We start from the raw sequence: 17,389 nt of genomic DNA, 5'->3' as shown, positions 1-17,389 counted from the left end.
AACTTGTAAAACCCCAAAAATTCTCACAGAAGGGAGGACCCCTGAAAATGGGGAATGCATTTTGTCACAGGTAGGATAAAGGCTTGGATCTATTTTGTTCGAATACCTCCAGCTATAAAAGATTAGCTTATAAGATCAATGTTTCCACCGAGGAAAACCAAGAAATCTGGAGCACACAGACACCGCACAACAACAAACAAACAAACAGCAGCTCGAAGGCAGTGGAAGTAAGCAAAGGAGCCAGGCCGAAGGGACCAAGTCCTAGGAAGCAGGAGACACTGGCGGTGAGCCCCAGACTGCCTGACAGTTTTCCCATCCGGGCCTTTCCAACGGGGCAGAAACCTTCGTCGGCTGGGAAGATAAAATTGCAGTTCAAGGCAGCCATCACATGAAGAGACGAGATCCAAATAATGTAATCTACAGGAAAGTGAGTCTCATGTTTAGGACTGTTTGTTCTCTCAAGGCATTCTGCCAATTCCTAAACTGTGCACAAGATGCTGAAAACTTAAGCAGAAATCGACATATGAGAGGCTAAAAATTAATCAGAGACTTCAGTAATCCCACATGGATGAGGGAACAAAAATTGGAGTTCACAGCCTTTCAGAGAAAATGGGCTCTGGCAATCAAACCTAGGTGTTCATTTGAGTCTGTCAAGGACACGCCCTAGGAGTGAGAGCAAACCAAAATAGAGAAGCCCTAAAAAAAATCTGAAACACGGTCTTTAATCATCTCAATCGCTGACTGGATTAAAGTCATTTCCCATGAATTCAGCTGCTTTCCAAAAAAAACATAGATGCCCCTAAGGGAAATTGGCATCATTTGAAGGCCGAATAGTTCTTTATGCACAATGTCTGGAATTTAATTTTAAAGCTACAAGATTTGCCACGAGATAGGATCAAGCAGCTGAAAATCAATGTGAAAAAAAAATAGAAAATAGAAATAGACCCACAGGTTATTCAAACACTGGGGATATTAGACAGTGTTAATCTGACATTAATGTATTTGTGGCTACAGCGATAAATGTATAGTGAAAGCTATGATTAATATATTTTAAAAATACTGGATGGAAAGGTAAAAAGCACACCTGAAAAATGGAATCCAGAAAGAAGAATTTGGTGGGCATACTAGAACTAAAAAATACTGTACGTGAAATTAAGAGATCAGTAGAATATTTAACAGCATCGTAGCCAGTGGGTCAGCAGCAGATAGCGACATTGACTCAGGCACAGCAGAGAGAACTCAAATGCAGAAATGCATATCACACCCAGGTAAGACATGGTGCCAGCCTCTACCGCGGGTATGGCTGGAGTTCAGAAGAAAGAAATAGTGTTTGAAAAGATATTGATCAAGACTTCTTCGAACTGATGGAAAATGTTAAGCCACAGATTAAAGAAGCCCTGTGATCTACCTAGAAGGATAAAGAAAATTTAATCAAACCTAAGCACATAATAAAGCTTATAAAAATAGAAAATAAAAAGGAAGAAACAACGGATAATAAAAGACAGGATATGTTATCTTCAGAGAAGCAACACTGATGGGTCAGTTTTAAACCAAAACGATTGCAGTCAGAAGAAAACTGGCATCTTTAAAGAGCGAAAATGAAACAAAAACAAATAAACCAAAAGACTAATCCATTGAAAATATCCTTCATCCCTCCTAAAGGAGACTAAAAGAACGTATTTTCAAGCAAGTCAAACTGAACTCAGTCACCACGGGCAGCGTGGCACGCACACCAGTGGGTGACAAAGGGCGGCCTTGTGCGAGGGGAGACGGGCCGGTGGAGCCGGCCAGGGCAGACCTGGCCGGAGCGGACCTGGCAGACGGGACCTGCCCGCCAGCCGCCTGCTCTTCTGAAGCTTTGCTGGACCACGGCCGTAGACGTCATTTCCGTATCGTCTGTGGCTTCCTTTGCACAACGGTCAGGTTGTGCAGTTGTGGCAGATACCATGTGATCCACATACTAAAACATTTACTATCTGGCCTTTGAGGAAAATTTGCCTCCCCTATATTAAGAGAGTTTGAAAACAGACTGAAATATATATGACTTATGACACACGTAACCCTGCTCTGCAACACGTGAAGTGTGATCGTTTTGGTAACGGTGCCAAGTCACACAGAAACACTTAGCGAAGACACGTGACTCTTGCTCCTGTCTTCCTGTCACACTCAGAAACGATTCCAAGAAAAGCGCACGTCTAACTGAGGAAGGCCACATTCGTGGAAGGCTTTGGAATTAACAAGAGACTATCTTCATGACCTTTGCGTAAGCAAACGGTTACTGGACAGGAAACAAAAAGCACTAACTATAGAGAAAAATACGGAAAATTGGACTTTACTTAAATTAAGGTTGTTTTGTTTATCAATAGATATGGTCAAAAAAAGAAAATGAAAAAGCAACCTACAGATTAAGATACTATCACTATATCAACATCTTATCTGTCTGCATAAGCAGATATGTGCAAAGGACTTATTATCTGAATAATAAAGACCTACTACGGCTGTGAGTGCTGGGCAGGTGGACACTCTCGTCCTCCTCCTCACCTTCGCACGTGTTGGGCCCAGAGGCACGTTGTCGCCCTAACCGGAACCGTCTTAGGAAGAATATTACATTGTGGTCCAACATTTAGAAAACACTGCTCATGGAATTTTAGCATTTGTATTTCCTGTGGTAAAGACAAAAAAAGTTTCAGGATGGATAGCAAAACCGAGGATGCGATGCAACGAAGATATTTTTTACCGTGACTTCTTTTTCTATGTTCCAAGTATTTTATATCTTTATTTTATAGACGATAGAAATAATGAGCAATAATGCACATGCCGTCATTTTAAACATGCATGCATGCAGACATACGCGCACACATGTAGATCCATACATACATGCGTGCATACATGTATACATACATAAAAGTGGAGATTAGGGCTTTCTAGAACCAACTCTATCTGCCTCACAGCCCCTCATGGGGCAGAATGGCCACCAGGTGGCACTCGGATTTCAAATCACGATGCAAATTAGTAAGGCAAATAATTACCCAAAATGCTCATCGTTCCCCAAACTTGGCTATCCTGCGGAATAGCTATGTGTCTCCCCTCATCTAAGGACTTGGATGTCCAATAAGTTGAATCTTCACTGTACAATCAAATTAATGCTCACAATTTTAATTAAAGATTTAATAAGGTATACATATTGTTTCTATTGCAATACAAATAGTTATCATTTTGTTTTCATCCTGTAGCCTAAAATGTTTTAAAGAAAGTGCTGTCAAGATATGTCAGGTCTATGAGTCTTAACATCAGTCTTAATACTTTCTATACTGAAAGTGGCGGGAACCACAATGAGAAAGATCGGAATTTGAAAGAGCAGTGCTGAGACCCCACCTCATGCCCCGCTCTCTGCACTCTGGTTTGCAACATCAGCGGACATGCTTTCTCTGTCCCCACTTACTGTAATTTTATAAAATATCTACCACCTCTCTAAAACTGTAAGATTCTAAAGATAAGCCTGGTATGAGAGAAACGTGGTTCAATGAACAAGGAAGGAATTGTAAAATCCTAATGCAAATGCATTGCGCTTTCTGTGTCAGGATTAAGTGAATTTGAGGACATTGAAAAGGAGCTTTCAAAGGTCAGAGGATGCCAGTTCACTACAAGTTTTAAACAAGGCATAGGCACTAGAAAGGTACTTCGGCCTTAAATGCTCTGTGCCAAACAAAAACGCATACACGGCTCAAGGCTTAAATGCATTGAAATCCGACTACATTTAAAACTGGATAACCGTATTTATAGTTTATTCATTTAGTCTTCAAATATTTACTAAGGACTTACTTTGTACCAACCATTGTGCCTTACTCCAGGTTCACCGCTTAAATGCTGATTTTATCCAAAAATCACCCTAACGGAAATATCCAGAATGTTTGACCAAGTATCTGGGCATCGTGGCCCAGTCCAGTTGACACCTAAAATTTACCCTCAAAAGCATGAAACCAGGGCTGAGCGAGGTGAAAGGCTCTACCTTGTGCTCGCAGGTTTCTGCCTCAAGATCAAAATTTTAACAGGCTTTTATGTCCCCTTTGCATAAATCTCATCGGTCTGTTCTTTGTCACAGTTTCTATTCTCCGCGCCTCACAAGACATTCAGTGAGCAGGATTTGCTCAGTAGACACCGTGTTTAGACGTGAATTAAAAGCAGATTAAGTCACGTCCATCGGTTGCCCGCGGAGACCTTCATTCAACCCCCATAGCCACCTGCGGGGGCTCAGCGTGAAAGGTCATTCAGGGACCCCGCACCTTTGTCTCACCCGAAGGTTTTTTAAGATCAAGTCAAATAAATCTTCTGAGTCTCTTCTAAGAGAATTGACATTGTAAAAATATTCTTAATTTTTGAATTTCACGTAAAGTAAATAATCTTAAGATAACGCTGAACACATTTTCAAACGTATTTCATCATTAACATAAATAGTCGGCGAGTCTTCGTGGGGCCCGGGGCACCGCCCCGCGCTCCGCCTCGGCGTGGTCGTCGTCGCGGACCCCGGCTTTCTGACGCCGCACAGTCGGCTGACCCCACGTTCCTTCATTCTCTCCGCGCGCGGGCTGTGGGGAGGGGACAGTGTGTGTGCGGAGCGGGGTGCGGAGCGGAGCAGACGCGGCGCCCGCGCCGCCCCTCCTAGGGGGCGCCGAGCCCCCAGAACCGAGCCGGCGGCCGCGCGGTGCGGGGGTCGCGGACGTCGCGGCGGCCACGTGCGTGTTCTCGGCCCGGCGCCGTCGTGCCCGGGCCCGGGGCGCGTGGCGGGGCCGCCTGCCCGCCCGCCCGGGCTCCGCGCGGGACGTGCCGCCGCTTTCGGGGCTCGGCTCCCCGCTTCGCGCCCTCGGACGCGGGCTCCGCTTCGTCTGGGAACCTTCTTCGGGGGCCGGAGCCGCAGGACGCCCACGGCCCGGGCCCCGGGAAGCTTCTCCCGCCGCCGGCGCGGGGGCGGCGGGCGCGCGCGGGCCCGGGGCTGCGGGGTCCTGCGCTGCGCGGCCTCGGAGCGCTCCTCCCAGCTTTTCTCTCTGCGGGACCCACCTGGAAGGCTGTGGACACGAAGCAGATTATTTTGAACCACATTTTATAGTGAAATGTAAAACGATGTGTGTGCATGAAGCCTACATAATTTATAGAAATAATAACTATTCAGCGTGTCTCGGAGGATTCACCTCTTCCCTGTGCTGAGCTAGCGCGTCGCCCTCACACGGCTCATGCCCGCGTGTGCGTGTACAGTGGACACCTTGGGCCGCACATGACGTTGACCCTGACGTTTCACGGGGGGGGGGGGGGGGGGCCCCGGCCCGCGGGCAGGGGCTTCTGTTTCCACATGGTCCATTGACTAATGCCCAAGACGAAACTCATCTAAAAAAGTTCCTTGCAGTAGAACTTTTCTATTAAATGGTTAAGATCTGATTTTACTTATGCTTCAACTTATAAAATCATCATTCAAAAATTTACTGTTACTAATAAGTAATATGTGGCTTCCTCTTAGTCCGTTAGGTAATAAGGACATTACATTTTTTTTCAAGATGGAGATAAGTTTCTGCTATTGGACTTTAAGTTTAGATCCAGAAGTTCTGAAATAAAATCTAATTTACTAACTATTGCTACATTTAAGTATTATTTTCTACAAAGATTTTATACAAAATAAACATGAAGTTATTACGTCTCTTATAGAGTTAATATATTTCCATAAAAACTCTCAAAACTCATGAAAGTATTATCCTTTGAGATATCTTTTTTGGCCGTTTGTGAATATTTAAAATCTCTGGAGTGATTTTGGCTTTGGATGTGGCGGGCGTATGTCAAAGTGAAGGTTGTTGGAGGTAGACCGACCGTTCTTGTGGCCCTGTGTGCCATCCACGACCCCTCGGTCACCCGGACTTTCCTGGGGGGGGGCCCTCCATCCCCAGGCTGGCCGTGGAACCCCCGCCTGTCCCCCAGCCTTAGCGTGTTGCAGCGTGGATGACCGAACTTCACACACGTGCCCCAGGTTGTTCAAAACAACACAATTCCCACACTCTTCCTGGGACTGTTTGGAAAGAGAATGTGTCTCGTGGAGTTCCTGAGGAGGCCAGTGGTGCAGTCACGTGCTTTACCAAACAATGTGAGAAGACAGAACCGCAGCAGGGAGTAGAGGGGTCGGCTCTAGGCTGACTTTTCAGCAGCGAGGGGGGCAGCAGCGGGGCCTGGCGCCCCCGTGACGGGAGGGGGCAGCCGCGCGCACCAGGCAGCCGCGCCTGAACCTGGGGGCTGCGTTTCGGGGGGCGGTGGGGGGGGGGAGGGGCGGAGAGGCCGAGTGCTGTGGGAGCGGGGTAAACACGGAGACACCGAAGCAGAGAGACTTGCTTCTTAAAACTCCTCGCTTCACTTCGTAAGAAAGGAAATTACAGCTCAGATTCCACAATCGATAGTGTACTTCGATTTTATTTCTGAATTTTTTTTTTAACCTCATCACTTAAAAGAAAGAAAAAGACACGTAGAAATCATTCGGACGTTTCCTTGACTCGCCCTTCTGCGTGAGGACCTTTCGCGTACTCCGAAGTGAGCATGCCTTTCGCTCATGCCCGCCTCCTGCCCTGTGGGCAGAGGACACGCCGCCTGGGCTTGCGGCCCTTGTGCGTATCGGGTCACAGCAGGGGTGTGGCTGGCACTCGTCCGTGCCAGGGTGGTGGTGCGCGCTCACCATAGTCGATGGACGGCCCACACTCCACCCCGAAATGAAATCCAAGGTCCCTGCCGATTTGTTAAGATGCGTTTTTAGAAAATCCACTTTATAGTGCACAAGAGTTGAATACCACTTTCAAATACAGTTTTCTCTGAGGGCCTGGACACTCTGACCCCCAAAGAGTAAATAACGTCCGCTCACCTGGTCATTAACTGGCACTGCTGTTCCAGAAGGACACAGCTGCGTTTCCCTCAGCTGCGAAACCAAACTACATCCGATAAGGCATGAAGCGCATGTGAATGGGAAATACAGATGTGTGAACCTTTTGGAGAAACGACTCGCCCTGAGCTCAGAGCAGTCCTAGTCTTTTGAGCGAGCCGGGAACTGTCTGAGGAGTTTGGGATGCACAGGAAGCCTGCTCGGACGGGAACACGACAAACAGCTCGCGCTCCGTCCTGCTCTTCTGTTCACACACGCGCTTCTCCATAGAGGGGACACCGAGCATTCAGAATCACGGCGCTCGCTTCCCCGGGACAGACAGGAAAACCTACTGGTCCAGGAGCAAAAGCGCAGGCCCCTTGGTGACAGGCATCAGCATTCCAGGTTCTTCTGGATGACTCTCCTCCTCTTCCTTAAAATTTTAAGTCCTATTGGGAGCCCCAATTTGGCTGTTGGACAAAACTGAACAGCGACCGTCCAGGAGAGCGAGTTGAACCATGTGCACAGAACCCGAAGCCTGACCAAGCCGAGAGGAACTTGGGGACAGGCCACGAGCCAGGACGCCTTCTCCATTTCTATTCCATGGTGATCATATTATGCTGTTAAAATTAGTTGAAGACACTTGTTAGCTCTGTAACATAGTGCTGTTTTGTTAATGCAATCGGGAAGGAAAAACATCAGGTTCATTTTTTATTTGTTTTAAGATGGGGCTTAAAACACCAGTCAATAAGTAAATGAAACTGTTACAATCTGTTTTGATCTTGAGGCTTATAATCTTTTTAGGGTTTCTGGGATTATGCGCCACTCTAATTGAGTATCTCTTCTTTGTCTAGACCTGAAATGTTTCAGTTGAACAGGATTAGTAGTAATCTGGAAAGAGGAAACAAGCCATGTTATTCATTCAAAAAATGCTAGATTACCCTCAAATGAAAAATATTTGGCACTAATATAATCTAAACATTGCACACACTCCTATCAAGAGCAAATGGCAGTGGCAAATCTCCAGCTCAAATACATTAAATCTATATTTTAAAAATTGATTTTTATGCATATTGAAAGGCATAAGAAAAAAATATTCTAATAAATAAGAGTACTATTTGGAAACAATTCTTAAATGATGTGCTTATGTACTTTCATCTTTAATCCAGGAAAATCATTCTGTATTTGTAATTTATATTACTTAAAAGTAGGAAACTAAAACAAACAAACAAAAACATGAATTCAGTAGGCAAAGTGTAATAAACATCCAGCTTAAAATGATGGCTTTCAGTTATAGTAGGTTTGGATGTGATTTTGAAGCTTACATAATTTTTAAAACCTAGTATTTATGGCATTAAATTTGGGGCTTCACATATTTTAAAGCAGCGTGTTAACATTAATGTCACAATAGTAATTTTGAGAAAAAGATTACTAATAACAGCTCCTGGCAGGGAAAAAGTAGTCTGCTGTAGGATTCTTGCTGTTAATGAGGCTTAAGTGTTGAGAGGAGTGGATGGGTTGATTCGCTCCACCAGAGTTTTTCCTCACCGGTCTTTCTCACAGCAGTGGGGGGCCAGCTCCTCCTTTCCTGTGGGGCATTAGTGAAAGAGAATTTGGAGATCAGAAGGGGCTCCTTAGGGGCCCTGCGGCCAGAATGAGTTGCTGCGCTCACCTGATTCGCTAAGTTTCTCCTCCTGACTCTTTGCCTCCTCATTTCTCAGGCCCAAATTAGTAACGACTTTTTGTTGCCTTTTATTTCTTATTGGTCAATTTTTATTTCTTTTCTTTGAATATGTTGTATTTGCTTTAGCTCTTAAGCAACCAGAAGATCAAAGATTAAATGCACATATGAAAAAGATGTAAAAGTACGGATTTGGAGTAGTCAAATGGTAGAAGCCGTGGTAATTAACATAATAATAGTAACTAAGACTCGGTGAAAGCTTACTATATCCCAGGCACTTAACTAGTGCTCTATTAAAATGATACATTCTCCCAACAAAATTAGGAGGAAAAGTTTCTTCATTTTATAGATGAGAAAAATTGAGGCAGTGAAGGCAAAATAGCTTACCTACAGTTACTAATAAATATTTTTTATATAGGAAGAAATGGTCAGTTATATCCTTATTATGTCTATCTCGTTATTGAAATATAAAAATTTTCATTTAATATATGTTAAACGAATAAACTAGTTAACAAATTAGTCAATTTTAAGCAAGTTTTAGAAATCGAGGGATAGAAGCTATTTGGGCTTTAAAAAGGAAAGGTCGACCCAAATATTAGCCATGCAGCCGATGGGGGTGTTGCTAGGGCACAGAAAAGGGGCCTTGGAGTCGGGTTTTCGTGTACCGACCTGGCAGCGAGGTGTGTGTCAGCAACGAGGGAGGAGCGTTGTTACACCCAGTAGCGCAGGGAAGTCTGGGTTAATGAATGTCGAAAGCTACACGGGCAAGGACTCCTGATAGAGACCTGAACGTAGACACTAAAACTATAAGCTAATAGAAGAAAATAGGGGAGATGATCTTTGTGAAAGAAAATATTGGAGAATACCTTCATGATGGAGAAATACTTTATGATGATAATTACCAAAACACACACCAGAGGTGAAAACTGGATGGATTAAATTATATCGAATTCAAAGGTTTTTTTTTTTTTCTCTTGGCAGATAGAGATCATTCTCTATATATCCATGAGAAATTTCTTAGTGTCTCGTGTAGCTCGTAGATTGGGGAACCGTGTCTGGTTTTGGTCAGTGGGCTGTGCGTCAAAGCCACGTGCATTAATTCTGGCTCAAGACACTTCGGAGAGACTGTGGTTAAACCATGCTCTGGGTTATCCCTTCCTCTGCCCAAGTAGAGGCCACATTGTGAGATGGCAAAACCAACAGATGGGAACATTTTAGATCCCTTAGTCCCCCGCTCTGAAGAGACTTTTATGGGGACTGGCCAGACTGCGCCAGCAGAGGACACCCACCAGGGCCAAGTGCTAGAGGGTGGGGGGGAGGGGGCACATGTCTGAAGCCAAAGGAGTAAATAACTAGAAGATGAAGCAGGCTCCTGTGAGCCAACAAGAGGATGCAGGAAGCCTAATGACAATCAGAGAACAAAGGACAGGGACATTCGGAACAGAGAAGCACCAAACAGCCAGTACTGTTTGATGTTCTAATTCACTGGGAAGCTTGTCATTGTGAATTTAAAAAATGAAAATGCTGAAAACAGAAAGAAAAAAAACAGGTGCCAGTGAGCGTTAGTGAAGATGAGGAAACAATGACCTTCGCATGCTTCTGTTGGTAGTTTGGGTCGTTCCAGATGGTGGGGAAGTGACCCTGTAGAACACTCAGCAGAAACCACAGCAGGCGGAGCGCCGGGCCCGGACTCCCCTGCCCTGCGTCTGCACCCCCACTCAGCTCCAGCCTGCTCCTCAGTTGTTTGTGGTAGATGTCCATTTTGAGAGGAACAGATAATTAAAAGGTAGCAGACTAAATTATAGAATATTACGTAGCAGTTAGAAGCAAAAAATAGATGTATATATAGCAACACAGATTGTAAAAACATAATTTCGTGTGAGGAGGAAAAGAAATTTAGATACATATATCAATAACATTTATGGAAATTAAAAAACGCAAAATACAAATCCATACGTATGCCCAGCTGCGTGTGTATTTGTGACATACATCGAACACAATAGAGCCACCTGTGCGAGAAGAATAGAGGAGAAGAGGACGAAAAGAGCAGAAAACGAGAGCAGAGGGAGCTCTTGGCATAGGAAGACGTGGCAATGGCGTGTGAGCTGGCGGGCACCGTTAACTGCGATGGCGTGTGAGCTGGTGGGCACCGTTAACTGCGATGGCGTGTGAGCTGGCGGGCACCGTTAACTGCGATGGCGTGTGAGCTGGCGGGCACCGTTAACTGCGATGGCGTGTGAGCTGGCGGGCACCATTAACTGCGATGATGAAGTGCCGGTGCGGCCAAGGAGAAACGAGAGGAAGGGATAAAGCATTGGGAAAACAAGAGTACCTAAAAGAGGTAATAAATTTACAAACGTGACCATCATTAAAACCTGATTTTTAGGCTCATAGAAATAATATGAGAATTAACTCATTAAAACAAACCCAAAGAAGACAAGAAAGAAACAGACAAAAACTTTGCTTGACCCAAATTTTTATTCTAGTATCTGGAGTACACACACAAAAAGGCGCTTATTTGAATTACCCTCCCACATTATTAAAAGCCAAGAAGAAATATTTCTGTACTTTGAAACAGTCCTCGTTTTTTTGTATAATCACAAAGCGCCAAGAGAGAGAAAAACATTTTTTTGTAATGCCATACAAGGTAGACTGGTATTAAATATAGCTTTCTTTGGCAAGACTCATTTGTAGTAGATTTTCCTTTCCTAAATATGTTTATTAAAGTGGAAGTAAAATAATAAGCGATTCCTAGTGAGTCACCCACACAAAATAAACTAACTTGCATGGTGACGTCGAAAATACAGTGCGAGACAGTGTGGGGGTATAATTTTGTTCAGATATTCAGGGAAATGATCACCACAGGAAGCACAGATGGGGCCAGAGTCCAAGTTCATGAACCTCAGGTCTTCTAGTGGCATCTAATCATTCAGTTCTTAAGCAGTTTGCATACTAAGTAAAAATAAAGGGACGAACCCATATTTTGTAGATCTACTGGTGCTCATTTGTTGCCGTAAATTTATGACGATATTTTTGGACAGTGCATGGTGAGATTTGTGACAATGGCCACTAACAAAAGCTTTTATTCTAAACAATTTGCTAATTTTCAAAAGAGCCTTTTGAGCATGAAACTATATACCACCATTTCTTTTCAGCTTTGGGTCAAGAAAAGGCCACTTTACGGGAGTTGTTGATTATATGTTAACATTCACAGGAAGCAGACGGTGGTTATTTTGGGATCAAGATGACAGCTATATGAAATGATGACGTCGCTATATTGGGAAGTGTAATTAAACTGCCTTGTGTCTTGAGTGATAATTGTAATGAGACTGCTCGGTGCAAATCCGACGATGAGACGTGAAGGGATTGGAGGTGGCACTGACTCCGGGCTCGCGGAGAGACACGAGCTCCAGCCCAGACCGGGGCGGAGCGCCTGCTTCTGAGCAAACGCTGAGTGAACCCCCAGCGTCACACTGTTCTCGCGGAAGTCGGAACACCACCGCACGTGACGACTGCCTTTCTCAGACGAGGGGAGTGTTTCTCTTCGTACAATTCTGAGCAGACAGCAGGCCGACCGTTTGCAACCACAGCCTTCTCCCGCACAGGCACAACATGAGACTGGAGGGCAGGAACCCGGAGACGCGCAGGCTGCCACAGGCAGGGCCACGTGGCCCGGGCTCGGGGGCCCCGCCAGGCACTGTTCTTGACCTGTAATTCGCCTCCCTCGGCTTAGGGCGCGGCACCCGCTGTGATGGGGTCCTCAGCCTAAACCACCCCACCAGTGCATAGTATCCAATCAGTAACACATTTTAAGATACTTTGTTGCTTTTAATTTAATGTACCTCACATGCGACGAGACTGTTATTTTTCAGTTTGTATTCTTGAAGGATACTTTTCTTAATTTCGAAACTCAAAACTTTTATCAGGATACCTATACACACAAGAATTACAAGGAAGGCACAAGGGGATATAGGTATGTAGGTGTATATCTTGTATCTGTATAAATCGTTTTGTAGCTTTTTGTACAGGAGATGGAGATGACAGATAGATGGACAGATAGATGGAAAGAGAGAGAGAGAGTTTTTCATTGTCATTACATTAAAAAAGGTTGATGGTTTTGCTCTATATTTAGACCAAGTGTTTGTTTATCTCTCTAGCAGTCATTAGTTCTGCTTCCTTCTCGTAATTATGATAATCTGTATAAATGGGATCATTTCCCTTCCCTCCAAATATATCATCTTTTTGATCATTTTTTTCCTTTGTTCTTTTCCTTTTACTCTTGAAGAACTTCTCGAATTATTCTTCAACGTCACTGATACAATTTTCTGTGATGTAATTTTATACCTTCTCTCTTGGTACCTCAAATGCACATTAATTTGCTATGGTGATTTTAATTATTTACTTTTTCGTTATCTCTGTTAACTCCTTTTAATTTCATTCTGTGTCTCAAAAAGCCAGTTCCATTTTCATCTCAACTTTTTCTCAAGTTTTTATTATTTTATTTTATTGAATACACAGTATATGTCTTTAAAACATTGGTTTTTTTTGTAGCTTTCCTTTACATATTTATATTTTTTTTTCTGCAACTTAGAGCCAGTCATTCACCCTTTGTTGTTGTCACCACTTGAATAATTTTTCCCTTTCTTTATCCTTGAAAGAAAGGTGACCTATGTGTGCCCAGTATTTGATACCTGACAGGTGTGCGGACCCCTTTGGACCACACCACAGCCGCACGCAACACCCTTGTGCGGTTTCGTTCTAGGAGACGTCTGTCCCGTTGCTCCCTGCTCTGGGCAGGCGTTTCCTTCGGCGCCCTCTGCCTGGCCTCAGAGTGCGGGACAAGGTGGCTGCTCGCAGACGCAGTGGGCAGGTCACATGGTCTCTCCCGGGCTCGCAGCTCCTGCGGGTCCTCCTGTGAGTGGCAGCCACCCTCATGAGCAGCAGGTGCCAGTGCCTGGCTCACCCGTGGACGGACCCCTGCGTCTTTGGGAAAGGATAAAGGACCTCAGAGTTCTTCTGTCGAAGTTTTATCAGTAATTTTAAATAGTATGAGATATTTAATTTTTTAAATTATGCTTGTTCTTTCATAGTTAGTCTCAAAACCTAAAGAAAGGGCCACTTTGTCAGCTAAGGCCCGGTATCATGAGATAGGACCGACATATTTCTAAAAGCTAAGATAAGATCTCACTCATCCTTGAAGTTTCCCAAAGCCATTCTTTGATTTTAAACAATGAATAGTTCTTCGTCTAAGAAAAACGGTATTATTAAATCATCTTCAGTAATTGAAAAGGAAGACAATCTGAGTTGCAGGAAGCCCAGAGTGAAATAAAATCATGTGAGGCGAACTAAACTGTTTTATAAATGCCACGTGTGTGGACTCTCTCCGCGATGGCTTTCGCCGGTTCAACGTGAAGGCGATAGAACAGGAGTTGGTGTTAAACAAGACATCTTCAGCGATTCGCTGGACGAGAGATTCCAGTTTTTGATACTGTGCTTGGCCAGACACACACTCCCTGCTCTGTTAACAAGAACGTGGGGTGAACAGCAGGAGCCCTGGCCAGGCTCTGTCGTCGGACCGTGGTTTGCAGCAGAGTGGACGCCCCTTCCCCCCTGCCGGGCGTGGCGCTCTGTCCCTGTGCATCCTGGTGCCGGCCGCAGCGTGATGGGCAGTGGGCAGTGGGCAGGGACGTTCTGGTGTGGTCCGTAGGGGCAGCGGACAGTGGCGGTGGGCAGGGACTTCCTCGCGTGGCCCACAGCGGCAGTGGGCAGGGACGAGCCTCTGTCCCGCTGTGCGTGCGGGAGCACGTGGCGTCGTCCCCAGTGAGCTCAGCTGAGACGGGGCCGTCGTACTTCACCTCTGAGTTGCGAACGCTTTCGGTGTCCCTGTCGATTGTCCGCGGGTACGGCCGCGCTCACAGTGGGCGCCGCTGACCAGCTTCCTCCGCAAGGCCTTTCTCCACCCCCTCCAAGCTCTGCTAGGTGGTCCGCGGAGGCACAGCCAGGGGGCAGCGGGCTGGCCACTGAGATGCTGAGGAATGACCTGACAGTCCAGATTCAGTGTTCCGCATTCGCCAGGCCGCGGGCCTGGCCTCCGTCTGCAGTGAGTGGTCGTCGCGGCCACTCCCCGGCCCTCACCCGTGACAGAAGTGCTTCTGCCGCGCCTTCGGAGGCCCCGCCACACGGGGAACCTCACGGGACCTGCGAAACTGCAAGTAAAAATTTCTTGGAAGTATGCAAGAATGCCAGAAATACTGTTTAGGAATTCTTTATGGTCTCTCTTACATGAAAAACAGTATTTTTATTTCGTGGAGAGAAATTTTTAACACACAAGGTTTTCAAATAAAGTTACAACAGGGCGGGTAGGAGTTAAACGATACAAAATGGATTCAGCTCACATGTCCCTGTTATGACGGGCAGGCTGGTTCGTGTGGGAAGGTCCTCTGCAAGATGGGCACATGCTGAAAGGGGCCTTCCCGTCCCAGGGCATTGGTCGGGTGCATTTAGCCCAGCGAACCTGAGCAGCCCCTGTGGTGGGTCGGCTCGGGGCCTGTCTCCTGGAGGTGCAGATGTTTAGGGGCACTCCCTGTCATTGGAGCCCGCTGACCAGCAGCACGCTCTGTGGCACAGGCCCACGGCCAGCACCCTGGGCTCCCCCTCTGCTCTGTGTCTCCTGCTTGCACTGTGCCGCCGCCCCTCGCCCACACGTCACCGCCGCTGTCTACAACTCCGCCTACTCAGTATGCAGGAGGACATCACATTCTGTATACTAACCCTAAACTGGTGTTGAGACCAAAGTACTTCAGTTACCTCCTCCTTGATTGTTTAAAATACATCACCTCTCCTAATACGCCGATTGCCTCAGCAGCCAACTGCCTTCCACCCCTCCTTCCTCTTAGAAGGAGGCCACCCCTTTCCCCATTATTTGCAGCACCACGAGGAACATTTGGGGTCCTTGACATGCCCCTGTGTCCACCCCGCCTGCCAACTGCCATTCCTCCCACGAAACCTCAGGCACGCCATATCCTCGACAGAGCTGCCTCGACATGAGAGCCACAACTTGCTATTTCGAAAAGATCATTGTACCCGACTCGCTTTCTTGTCAGCCTGCCATCGTCAGAATAACAGTGTGCGTGACCATCCCCATCAGAGGCACCAAACGGTCAGATCCTGCAATTTAATGCCATTCCTGTTTTGTGGTTTTGTTATCTCTTTACTTTAGTAGACTTTTCACATGGCCACAAACAGGATGAAGACTTTCCCACTCTCTCCCACAGACTGAGATTCGAAATTTCTCTGATCCCGACATCCCTTTTGTCGCCCCTTCTCAAGCCTCCCACTGACTTCAAACCCACCCGCTCCTCAGTTCCTTTCCTCTTCGCGAGTCTCCTGGTCTTCCAGTTCCTTAACTCTCTCATTTTTTTTAAAAGATAATTCAGCCACATGCTCACCATAATAACCTCATCCCCACGACCTTCTACTATGCTTGATCTTGCCAGTTCCTCAATGTGGTTTGAACCAATGGGCTATTTGCATTATCTGGATAAAATTACATAATCTGGAAAAGCGGATAGTTTCCAACCTCAAATAGACCCTCAGCTGCTACTTGGTGGTCTCTTCACTAATGTCTAGTTGGTTAAATGTTCTATTTTTCTATGCGGCTAGTCTCAGCCACTTCCTTTCACTCAGCCAAGCAAATCCAAATAAACAAGATAAACTGTCCCATAAGAAAATGAACACGTGAGGCACACTCGCAGCTTCCTCTGGGCTCACAGTTCCCAGCACCTTTGCCTCTGGGCTCGGGGAGACGCGCTCTGTCTCCGCCTCGGTGATCCTGTCCGCATGTCACTGGCCACGAAGCCCCCGTCCCCTGAGGCACGCACCCTCGTCACCCTTTCCCCGTCTCTCCTTCCACTGGCCCCTCTCAACTGGCCTAAAATATGTTAAAATACTCCCCACTCAAAAAAAGGTGAATATTTAAAATTCTTTCTTAATGGGGGAGGGGTGAATGAAGAAACGTGACAAACCTCGCTTCAGCCGGGTGACCATTGTCAGCATCGACGGTCATAACTCATGCCGACAGCATGTGGCCTTGATACGACGTAGTGACGATGACACTTTCCCCAAGGCCGCAGACTTTCTGACAGTGCCCCGCACGCCTCCCCCGGCTTCCTCCCAGCGCGTTCGGAGAGAGGGCAGGGCGGCCGTCGGGAGGAGGGACGGGTGGCCGAGGGCAGTGGGCATCGGGGACGCCGGGGCAGCGCGGTGCGCACGGGGCTCCGCCGAGTGCCTGACGGGCGCGGAAGGAAGTCCGCTGCGGACGGCGCGGTCCGGCCAGGGAGGGGCGGGCCGCGTGGCCGGGGCTCCTGCGTCGGAAGCGTGGGCAGTCTTAGCTGGGTGACGGCGAATGAGCCATTCACCTGCGTTTACTTCTGTAAGATGAGGACAGTATCTATGTCACAGTTATTGTGACAAGATAACAAGAATGTTAACTGGCGGCGACTGTACCTTCCTGTGCCCGTGTCCGCGGCTGGTTCCGCCGTGGCCCGTGGATGGTGACGATGGCAGTAACACGCTTGCGCCTCTGTGATCTCGGAGCTGGGCAGACTCAGACCAGCTTCCCTGTAGAACAAGGCCATCCCAGACATTGCCAGTACCGAAAGCAAACAGTTTAGACGGGGCCACTTTTTATGCAACTCTTTAAATATGCTTTCCACTCAGATTTATTTGTTTTATAACTGACCAGGTTAATTATTTTAAATGAAGATTTGCTTTCCTGTTGTTCCACAAAAGACATTTTCTCTGGATTTTGCAATCATTGCAGTCTC

General features: G+C 46.4%; 1 long non-coding RNA gene across 1 annotated transcript; it reads right to left on the bottom strand.

The window, feature by feature from the left end:
- Positions 1 to 6,441: 6,441 nt before the first annotated feature.
- Positions 6,442 to 16,812, bottom strand: LOC107514930. Its single transcript, XR_001597917.2, has 3 exons — positions 16,589 to 16,812; positions 8,432 to 8,471; positions 6,442 to 7,774 (listed from the first exon to the last, which is right to left on the bottom strand). It is a non-coding gene; the product is annotated as an uncharacterized LOC107514930 (long non-coding RNA).
- Positions 16,813 to 17,389: the final 577 nt, after the last annotated feature.

The sequence above is a fragment of the Rousettus aegyptiacus genome, unplaced genomic scaffold, assembly GCF_014176215.1.
Source record: "Rousettus aegyptiacus isolate mRouAeg1 unplaced genomic scaffold, mRouAeg1.p scaffold_m13_p_15, whole genome shotgun sequence".
Lineage (NCBI taxonomy): Eukaryota > Metazoa > Chordata > Mammalia > Chiroptera > Pteropodidae > Rousettus > Rousettus aegyptiacus.
This window is presented reverse-complemented; position numbering and strand designations above follow the sequence as displayed.